Below are 11,773 nucleotides of genomic sequence, written 5' to 3' on the forward strand. Positions count from 1 at the left end.
CTAAACTGCTGAGTCACCCGGGCTGCCTGAGCATTTTATTTTTAACTCAAACTGATCTTGGTTAATAAAGATACATAGGCAAGAGCTAGGAGCTCCCTGACTTCCAGCTCCAGCCCCTTTATTATTACTCATCTGGACACAGTGTCTTTCTGTTCTGTATGTTCCACTAGTTTCCTGCTCCTGGGGGTGGGTGGACCTCCCTGTGCAAATTTCTCCTCTGATTTGACTAATTTTAATTTTAAGTTATGGGTCACCAGACTCTTTTTCTAATGATTCCTGATATAATAGGGGGCATTAGTTATACATGAGTTTCTTATTAATTAATTAATTAAAAAGATTTTGTTTATTCATGAGAGACAGAGAGAGAGAGAGAGAGAGAGAGAGAGGCAGAGACACAGGCAGAGGGAGAAGCAGGCTCCACGCAGGGAGCCTGACGTGGGACTGGATTCTGGGTCTCCAGGATCATGCCCTGGGCTGAAGGCAGCACTAAACCACTGAGCCACCTGGGCTGCCCGAGTTTCTTTTTTATTTTGCTTTTTATTTAGAGAGTTTATTACTTTATAGATTATTTTATAGATTATATTAGCTATGCAGGAATATACAGTTGACTCTTGAACTACATGGGTTTGAACTGTGGGTCCACTTATATGTGGATTATATATATTTTTAGAGAGAGTACGAGGTGGGAAGGGGCAGAGGGAGAGAGAGAGAGAGAGAGAGATCCCAAGCAGGTTCCATGCTTAGTGCAGAGCCTGACACAAAGCTTCGTCCCATGACCACGAGATCATGACCTGAGCTGATACCAAAAGTCTGATGCTCAACTGACAGAGCTACCTAGGTGCCCCTGATTTTTTCAATAAATACAGTCTAGTAACTGTATTTTCTCCAGCTTAAGATTTTCTTAACATTTTTTCCCTCTAGCCTACTGTACTGTAAGAATGCAGTATGTAGTGCATATGACATACATGATACATGTTAACTGACCGTTTGTTATCAGTAAGGCTTCTGATCAACAGTAGGCCATCAGTAGATAAATTTGGAGGAGTCAAAAGTTAAGTTATACATGGATTTTTGACTGTGTGGGAGTCATTGCCCCCACCCCTCATGTTGTTCAAGGGTCAACTGTATTTTCGGGACAGGATTCAAATGCTACTGAAGTTCAGACCAAAATGTGCTGCCCTTGTGTCCTCAGTGAGTCACACTGCGTGGTTTAGATGCCTCTTCCCCAGTCCCTTCCCTGGCACTCACATATGTGTATGGATAGTAAGACTTGTGTTGTTCAATGCCACTTTCAATGTGTTGAATAATACTGTGCCTATTCATTGATTCACCCAAGGTTTCTGAGCACCTGCTGTGTGCCAGGTGTGATGTTGGGAGTTGCAGATTCGATACTGAGCACAAATAGCCCTGCCATCACACCACGCACAGGCTGTGGCTGCATTGTGTTGGGGTGTAGTTCCCTCCCACATAACAAAACATCTGGATGTCCTCTCCAAGGCTCTGATTATTCATCTTCCCTGTGCTCTTCAATGTCTGTGGGTCACACTGAATCTTGATGCATACAAACTGAGTTCCAGTTGATATGCTATCATGAAAAACAAAGCAGCAAAGGTCTTTCCTTTCCATCTCTTTGAACACCTGGGTGTTTTATAAGATTTAAAGATTGTTTGGATGGGAAGACCAAACACACTGGCCTTCGGATAGATGAAAGTTGTATTTGAATACTGTGTTACTGCAGTTTCCAAAGCAGAGCCTTCAAGTACCAGGTCTCACTAAGTCTTCACTACTAGCTTGGGAAGCAGGTACTGATATCTCTACCATATTGTGGATGAGAAAACTGAAGCTCAGAGAGATCAAGAAACTGGTCTAGGGTCAACACAGCTTGGAAGCAGTAGGGGCAGAGCTTTGAATTCAGGCCTTGTGATGGTTGCCTGAGCACTTTCCAGTTGAACTGTATCTGGCATTTGGCTTCTGTGCCATTAAATCTGAAGAGCAAGCACGTGAGCATCTCCAAACTTCCCTGGGAAGATGGGCCCTTTCTCCTCACATGCAGTGGTAGATTTCATACCTGGAACAAGGCATTTTCCTGTCTCAGGGTTGCTAAGCCATGACTCCTTTGGAACTTTGTATCACAGTAGGAACTATTTCCAGATGTCCATCACCGACATCTCGCACAAACCTGACACCCAGGGAAGGGAGGACTGTTCCAGAGGAGGGAAGGCACCCTTTGAGTGATTTTGTTAGGCACATGTCACTCTGCTTGAATTGTTTTTCTGGAAGGTGAATACTTTCCAATAGTTCAAAGCAGGGGCCCATCACTTGTGAGAGTTCTTGGCATGCTGCTGTTTTAAAATTTAAGTATGTGGAGTGTCCTACACGGATGTGGCATTTTAGCTTCTTAAGGTTTAAAATGTGTTTTCACGCTGTAATCCCTGGGGGGCAGGAAAGGCTGTTTGTTCTGTCCCTGGGCCTCCAGGAAACCTGGCCCAGACCACCTGCGGGAAATTAGCCTAAGCCCGGAGCTCAGCTGGGAGGTGACAGAGCTGTGCTCTTCTCTGCACTGCATAATCTCCTCTTTCAAGGGGATTGTCCTCTGGAGAGGCAGGAGCTGAGTAACTAAGCAGACACAGTGCTGCTAATCCCTCTGTCCTGAGGCTGGAGGCTTCAACCCCAGCCTCCTGTTTTAAGGCTTCAAATGGGTTGTTGGAGTTGACACCAAAATTTTATAAAAGTGTTTGGTTTTGTGCTCTGTGCCAGGGGAGAAATTGCAGCTGACACTCTGCAGTGTCCTGGGTCCTGCTGTGTGTGGCACTGCTCTCAGCGCTTTAACTAGAGGAACCTGGTTGCTCCTGGAGGTGAGTGCTGTTATTATGCACTGAGATGTTAAGTCACTTGCTTGGGGTCATAGTGAGGAGAAGGGTTGGGCTGGGATTCAGACTCATGCCAGTGGCTCTCCTGTGCTCCCCATTACAGGGGAAGGGCTCAGAATGGCTCTGAACTGTCTGCCTCACCAGTGAATGCCAAGGTGATAGAGATAGAGGTCCTTCATGGCAGCCAGACATGGGAATGAGTACATCTACAAATGACCAGGATGTGCAGTAGGACTGCAGAAGGGCCAAGGAGGTGAGGAGGCACATGTCACTTTGATGGAAGGAGGACAGTGTCAGGGAAGCTTCCTCCAGGGGCTCAGCAGTGGGAGGATGGGGGTTTTGCTGGGAAGATGTGATGGTGGGGTGCCCTCAGGGTGGAGAGAATGGCATATGCAGTGTCTTCTGGGAAGCTCTCTGGGAGGTGAGTGGAGGCAGAGAGCAGCCTGCACTTGGTTAGCTTGGCCTGGGCAGGTTCTTAATCAGAACCTCTCAAAAAGGCATGACATTTGAATGATCCCATTGGGCCTGGTCGCTCAGTAGTTTTGTGTTTCTAGGTGGTGAATGGGCAGGAGTCCTCCTGGAACTGTAGGATGTAGGACTCTTATTTCTGCAGAACCAGTGGCTCTCACCTGCTCACTGTAATATCCATAGAGTGCCGCAGACAGAGGCCTCTTAGTGGCTCAGGAGCTGCTGCTGTGTGGCTCTGCCAGTTTCATTCCTCTCCCTGCAGAGGGCCCAGAACTACTAAGGAAAACTGCAGTCCTTAGGACACAGGTCAGGGGCAGGTTCTTGACCCTCATCCATCACAATGTGACTGTCAGCTGGTGCAGGATGTGAGCAGGTTCCAGCTGGTTCCATCCCAGTGGCAGCAGACAAACCGTCCTTGCATTTTTGTTCCGTGCCCCTAGCCTGGGACAGCACACAGAAGGGCCCCAGCAGAATGCCCCTTTCCCTGAGCCTAAGCTGGGATGTTTTCCTCTGGCTTCCAGAGCTGATGCCAAAAGTGCCCCTCTGCCAGCTGGATTCAGGGGGCTCTACTGGGGGATGCAAAGATGTTTTGAGCTGGAGAGGCTGTCTGCTGTTTGGAAAGGTGCAAATATTTCAGTAATTACTTCCACATGTGGGGACCTCCTTCCTCCCCTCACCTGGACTCCCATCAACTTTCTCCTTCTGTCGGACTCAGCTTAGTTTGAGTGGGGTGCTCCGTTTGCCATTTGCCATCTCCTGCCCTGTGTGCTCTTCACCTTGTGCAGCTCTTTTCTGCTTTGCCCACTTCTGTCTAGGGTTTGGAGTGAGCTGAAAGGGCATCTCCTAAACGCTGTGATTTCTCTCCCTTGGCTACTTCTTTCTTTGCCTGTTTGTTTTCAAGCATTTCTCTTGAATAACCACACAGAGAGGGGGCCCTGTTTGTTTTTCTTGCCTAGAGCCTCCTGGCAAACAGTTCTTCCCCAAACAAAGCCCATGTGATCCCCCAGGCCCTGCTAGGACTAAAGGGAGCAGGGCAGTACTTTCTACTAGGGAAAGGTTTCCAGCAGACACACCTGCTTTTGGGGAAAACGGCCCATTTGGAAGACCTGTTTGCCAGGTGATGGTGCAGATAAACCCAGCTCACATTTCTGTGCCAGAACAACTTCCATTTTGTGGATTAGGAACTTGAGGTGCAGTTGGTTGCTCAAGGTCGTACAGCCGTCATGCAGATGGAGTTCACATCCACAGTCTGTGAACTAGGTCTGTCCAACGGAAATATCATTTGACCTGCATGTATAATCCAAAATTTTCCAATAGGTACCTTATAAATAGTGAAAGTGAAATTAATTTAATATACTTTATTTAACTCAATATATCCAAAATAGCATCCTTTGAACTTGTAATCAATATTAAAAATGCTAGTGAGTATTATGGACTGAATATATGTGTCCCCCAAGTGCCTGTGTTGAAGCCCTAGCTCCCAGTGCAACGCGTATTTGGAGGTGATCAGGTCTTTTGGGAGGTGATTAGATGAGGTCATGGGATCAGGACTTCCTTGATGGGATCAGTGTCCTTATAAGAAGATGGAGACAGACCCATAACCAGCAAGGAAATTGAAGCAGTCATCAAAAGCCTCCCAAGAAACAAAAGTCCAGGACCAGATGGCTTCCCAGGGGAATTCTACCAAATATTTAAAGAAAAAAACAATACTTATTCTACTAAAGCTGTTTCAAAAGATAGAAATGGGAAAGAAAACTTCCAAACTCACTCTCTGAGGCCAGAATTACCTTGATCCCAAAACCAGAAAAAACACCCCACCAAAAAGGAGAAATACAGACCAATATCCCTGATGAATATGGATACAAAAATTATCACCAAGATACTAGCCAATAGGATCCAACAGTCCACTAAAAGGATTATTCACCACGACCAAGTGGGATTTATCCCTGGGATGCAAGGGTGGTTCAACATTTGTAAATCAATGAACACTGATAGATCACATTAAGAAAAAAAAAAGGACAAGAACAATATGATCCCCTCAACTGATGGCAGAGAAAGCATTTGACAAAATACAGCATCCTTTCCTGATTAAAACTCTTCAAAGTGTAGGGATAAAGGGAACATATCCCAATATCATAAAAGCCATCTATGAAAGCCCACAGCAAATATCATTCTCAATGGGGAAAAACAGAGCTTTTCCCCTAAGATCAGGAACACGACAGGGATGCCCACCCTCACCACTTTTGTTCAACATAGTACTAGAAGTCCTAGCCTCAGCAAGCAGATAACAAAAAGAAATTAAAGGCATTCAAGTTGGCAAAGAAGTCAAACTTTCCCTCTTTGCAGATGACATGATACTCTATATTGAAAACCCAAACGACTTCATCCCAAAATTGATAGAACTCATACAGTAATTCAGCAATGTGGCAGGATACAAAATCAATGCACAGAAATCAGTTGCGTTTCTGTACACAAACAATGAAACTGAAGAAAAAGAAATTAAGGAATTAATCCCATTTACAATTGTGCCAAAAACCATAAGATACTTAGGAATAAATCTAACCAAGGAGGTAAAAGATCTGTCCTCTAATAACTACGGAACACTTATGAAAGAAAATGAGGAAGACACAAAGAGATGATAAAACACTCCATGCTCATAGATTAGAAGAATAAATATTGTGAAAATGTCTATGCTACCCAGAGCAATTTACACATTCAATGTAATCTCTTTCAAAATACCATGGACTTTCTTCACAGAGTTGGAACAAATAATTCTAATATTTGTATGGAGCCAGTAAAGACTCCCAACTAGCCAGAAGAATGTTGAAAAAGAAAACCAAAGCTGGGGGCATCACAATGCCTGACTTCAAGCTGTATTACAAAGCTGTGATCATCAAGACCATATGGTACTGGCACAAAAACAGACACATGGATCAATGTAACAGAATAGAGAACCCAGAAATGGACCATCAACTAATCTTTGACAAAGCAGGAAAAATTATCCATTAGAAAAAAGACAATTTCTTCAATAAATGGTGGTGGGAAAATTGGACAGCCACATGCGGAAGAATGAAACTAGACCATTCTCTTACACCATGCACAAAGATAAACTCAAAATAGTTTAAAGATATAAATGTGAGACAAGAATCCATTAAAATCCTAGAGGAAAAAAAATCCTAGAGAACACAGGCAGCAATCTTTTTGAACTCAGCCACAGCAACTTATTGCAAGACATGTGTATAAAGGCAAGGGAAACAAAAGCAAAAATGAACTATTGGGACTTCATCAAGATAAAAAGCTTCTGCATAGCAAAGGAAACACTCAACAAAACTAAAAGGTAACCTACAGAATGGGAGATGGTATTTGGAAATGACATATCAGATAAAGGGCTAGTATCCAAGATTATAAAGAACTAAGCAAACTCAACACCCCAAAAAACAAACAGTCCAGTCAAGAAATGGGCAGGAGACATGAACAGACATTTCTCCAAAGAAGACCTACACGTGGCTAACAGACACATGAAAAAATGCTCCACATCATTTGCTATCAGGGAAATACAAATCAAAACCACGATGGGATACCACCTCATAACAGAATGGCTAAAATTAACAAGTCAGTAAATGACAGATGTTGGTGAGGATGTGGAGAAAGGGGAATCCTCTTGCCCTGTTGGTGAGAATACAAGCTGGTGCAACCACTCTGGAAAACAGTGTGGAGGTTCCTCAAGAAGTTAAAAATAGAGCTACCCTACAATCCAGCGTCTGCACTACTGGGTATTTACCCCAAAGTTACTGATGTTGTGAAATGCCGGGACACCTGCACCCTAATGTTCATACCAGCAATGTCCACAATAGTCAAACTGTGGAAGGAGCTGAGATGTCCTTCAACAAATGAATGGATAAAGAAGATGTGGTCTATATATAAGATATATACAGTGGAATGTTGCTCAGCCATCAGAAAGGATAAATGCCTACCATTTACATTGATATGAATGAAACTGGAGGATATTATGCTGAGTGAAATAAGTCAATCAGAGAAAGACAATTATATGGTTTCACTCATATGTGGAATATAGGAAATAGTGCAAGGGACCATAAGGGAAGGGGAGTAACTGAGTGGGGAAAATTTGAGAGGAAGACAAACCATTATAGACTCCAAGCTCTGGGAAGCAAAGGGCTTTAGAAGGGGAGATGTGTGGGGGGATGGGGTAACTGGGTGATGGGCATTGAGGGCACTTGATGAGATGCGCACTGAGTGTTAGATTATGTGTTGGCAAATTGAATTTAAATAAAAAAATTTAAAAAGATGGCGAGACCTGTGTGGCATCATTATATTGTACACCTGAAACTAATAAGACACTGAATATTAATTATACTTCAATTAAAAAAAAAAGACTGGAGCTTCCCTACCATGTGAGGACACAGCAAGCAGTCAGTAAACACTACTAGTCAGTGTTCCTTGGTTTTTAGGCACTTAGTGCACAGCACTCTTTGCAAAGCAGGAGGAGGGCACAAAGCTGAAGCAGTGTGATGAGTTCGAGTTAATCTTGAGGGTTGTCAACGACTATTTCAATGTATTTTTACAACTGAGGAGGTAAAGTTAGTTTCAGAAACTTTCCTCATTGGAGACAAAGAAAAAGTGGTTATGAGTCCTTAGTTTCTTGCTTTTACTTGCTTGGAGTGACCCTGTTTTTTTTCCCCTCCAGAAGTTTATTATGAATTTTAATAGCAAAAAATATTACATTGGAACAATGGGGAAATATTGAAAGCAAATCATAAAAATACTAAGTTGTCCTTAGAGGCAAATTTGCACACATGTGGATTAGTAGTTTGTATGAAACATATAATATAACTGCACTGTTTTCAATGCTAATGAAATACATCAGTCAATGAAGCACTTTTTAACACAGCTTAGTCCTTTATGTGAACTCACTTTACCCCAGTTTATAAATTTGGAAAGCAAGAAAGTGGGAAAATGTTAGAAGAGGGAAGAAAGAATTAAAACATACTCATTTCAGTGACGTAATGCCACTGAGTTTAACATCTTACTTGGAAGGAGAGATTTCTATTTGAACATTTAGTTTTCTTTCTGTTTATTAATTTCTTCAGTCAGATCCTGAGCTAGGAACTGAGGAAAGCATGGAGAATAAGACCAGTGCGGTCCATCCTTGCCCAGTGCTCCACCCAGTCCAGTGGGGGAGACAAGTAAATATTGTAGAGCCACAGTGTGGTTACAGTTACAAGAGGAGGTGCAAGTGCATGGGACTTTGCATATGGGGGGCCCCAAGCCAGAAGGGGGTGGTGTCTGGCTGGGGAAAGTTGTCCCTGGGAACTGGTGCTTCTGCTGAGGCCTGGAGGAGGAGGGAGTTGGCCAGGTGGAAAGTAGGTGGGCAGGGATGTTGCAGGCAAAGGGAACAGCATGTGCAAAGGCCCTGCATCCGAAGGAGCATGGGGATTTGGACTCATATCCGTGCCACAGGTGTAAACTGGCCCAGGAGGCCCTCAGTGGGAGACCCCAGCTAGAAAGGAGTGGCATCCCCCCATCCAGCCATCCACATCCATGTTAGAAACCAGCTGAGTCTCTACCCCAGAAAGCAGACCTGGAGCTGGGGTCTGTGGGACACTCCTGAGAGCTGCAAGGCAGGAGGGCCTCTTCTAGAGAAAACACCACAAACTTGGGTCAGAGCTCTTTCTCTGTTTGACAGTTTCCCAGCCCTTCATTTCTGTTGCACTTAACAGCTCTTGCTGCATAGATTTAGCTTAGCGATTGTGGCACATTCTGCACCTGTCCCTCTCTGCATCCTTCCTACCAGAACTCTGACTCATCTCCATCTGTGGCAGGGGTCTGCAAACTACAACTGAGGGCCAGGGCCTCTTTGTGTAAATAAAATTTTATTGGAACACAGCCACACCCATTCACTGATGGTTGTTTGTGACAGAGTGGAGTAATGGCAGCAGGGACTATATGGGTCAAGAGCCAAAGGTATTTATTACCTGGTCCTTTGTGAAAAAGGTTTGCCAACCACAGGTCTAAGTTAAACCCAGTGACCCTGTGTCTTCATTGCCCAGCGTCCCCTGCAGGTGGTGAGGGGTGGGGGCTTGCTTGCTTGTGGATGGTGAGCAAATTGTGCAGCATCTCTGCATCTCAGTTTCTGACCTGTCACTGTGAACACTTTAGGTACTTTCTTTCACTTCATATAATTAAGTGCTGTTGTTACCTTGAAACTGAGGAAAAGGAGGAACAGAGATGTCCAGTAACCCACCCAGGACCACACAGCCTGAAAATGGTGGCCTCTGAGTCTGGGCCTGGTGGGAGAGGGCAGGGGAGGGCACCTGTATGGGTTCCTTTGGATCTTGGATCCTACTTGGTATCCACATCTCTGTTGCTGCCCATTCACGTGTAGCACAGAGGGGAGGGGTCGAGCTTGTGGACTTGGGGTCCAGCTGCCTGTGCAGAAATCCCAGTTCTGCTGACTGTCTCAGTGGAAAATAACATAGTAGCTGATTGTCTGGGGAAGTGCCTGGTACCTAGTAAATGCTCAGTACAGCCTTTGCTGAAGGGAAAAACATAATGGGGAGTTGCTTGGGGAGTCGGTTATTATAAAGGGCCTGAGAGGAGTAAACACCACAGTGTGGCATCCAGTCTGGGGGCAGACCTGGGGCACTTGAGGCCTTTATCTTGGTCAGCCTTGATGAGGGGTGCTTTGTTATGTCTGTCCTGATGGGGAGTGTGAGGCTGGGAGAGGGGCTGGCAGACCAGTGGCCTCAGGCACTCCCCAGAGTGCTTAGCTGGTTCTCTGTGCCCACGTGATGTTTGCAGCCTCACCCTATGGCCAGTCCCAGCCCCCTAGCCAAGGACCCACCTTGCGGAATGCATGGGGATTTTAACTCTCTGCAAAGAACTGGAAAGCCAGACCTGAGTAGCTCACCCAGGACCACAGGGAGAGTTTAAAACCGGGCCTGGATTAGCGCTCCGAGCAGCCAGGTTTATGGTCTGAGGCCAAGGCTACTCGCTCAGACCTCATATTTTTGGCCTATGAATTTCTATTGAGTCAGTTAAAAAACAAATGGATCTATTTAAGTAAAAATGCTTAGAGGCAGGGGATTTACTCAATGACTTTTTTTTAAACTATTGAAATTAATTAAAAAATAATTTTGAACATGTATGGCTGACACTCTGCCAGGAACATGTCATGTGTAAAATTATTCCTCTCTATCATGTATTCATAAATCCCAACTGGCCATCTGTTTTTATAAGACCATGTGGGGCCCACCTTCAGGGATTTTTTTTCTTTTTTTCTTTTTGGCCAAACAAGATTTGCAATTTTTCCTTGGGGTAGAAAATCCTGATGGAAATATATATATATGTTATATAATATATACACACACACACACACACATATACACACACATATATGGGTATCCGTGTGTGTGTGTGTGTGTATGTTTGTATACATACTATCCATGTGTGAATACACTCGTATGTATATATGAATATAGATATATGGTATACATATGAATATACATGCAAATTATCCTGAAGTCATTTCTAAGCTAGTTTGTACTGAGTGATCAGAAATTGCTGAATGTCAAAGACAGTAATACTGGTTTAAATACTGACCATTTAATCATAACCTCCAATTGATGTATGGATTGATTTGAACTTTCAAGTCATTTCTTTGTTTTAAACTTCTCACTTACTACATAAGGATTTGTATTTTTTTTTTAAATTTTTATTTATTTATGATAGTCACACAGAGAGAGAGAGAGGCAGAGGGAGAAGCAGGCTCCATGCACCGGGAGCCCGACGTGGGATTCGATCCCGGGTCTCCAGGATCGCGCCCTGGGCCAAAGGCAGGCGCTAAACCGCTGCGCCACCCAGGGTTCCCAAGGATTTGTATTTGTTAAAGAAATGCACTTCCATCCCTTTAGCTGCAAAAGACAAACCCCACTAATATGTGATGTGTTTCTTTCTAATGTATGTATATTTTTATATGTTCCTGGTTAATACATGAAAGTACAATTTTATCTTCTGTTGTGGTTTTTTTCCTTGAAATTATATTGTAAGCATTTCCCCATTTGTTACATGGTCTTTATATTGTTTTTGGTGGCCACATACTATTTTATCCATTGGCTATTGAGGTTAATGAACCACACTGCTATATTTGAACCTTGAGTTTGTTTCTCACTTTTCAGCATTACTAATAAAACACGGCCATGAACAGCAATGTGTAAAAATTTTGATCCTGAACACCCAGTCAAGGCAGGTGTCTCGTCTTAGTCTCCACCACACCGTCCTGGTCATCTGCTTTCTGGCACACTCATTAACCACAACTTCTCTTGCTTGCTTGTGTGCGGTCCTCTCAAATGGAAATGCTGAGGGGCAGGTCCTGTGGACCTGACCCTTTCGGACATCCTCAGCCATCTTTACCTTGT

The 11,773-nt window shown here is 43.9% G+C and overlaps 1 long non-coding RNA gene across 1 annotated transcript; it reads left to right on the top strand.

Annotated features, from left to right (window-relative positions):
- The first annotated feature begins 2,597 nt into the window (after nucleotides 1-2,597).
- On the top strand, nucleotides 2,598-11,365 carry LOC140594785 (uncharacterized). Its single transcript, XR_011996096.1, has 2 exons — nucleotides 2,598-2,855; nucleotides 11,088-11,365. It is a non-coding gene; the product is annotated as an uncharacterized lncRNA (long non-coding RNA).
- The last annotated feature ends 408 nt before the right edge of the window (nucleotides 11,366-11,773 follow it).

This window comes from Vulpes vulpes, chromosome 12 (assembly GCF_048418805.1).
Source record: "Vulpes vulpes isolate BD-2025 chromosome 12, VulVul3, whole genome shotgun sequence".
Classification (NCBI taxonomy): domain Eukaryota; kingdom Metazoa; phylum Chordata; class Mammalia; order Carnivora; family Canidae; genus Vulpes; species Vulpes vulpes.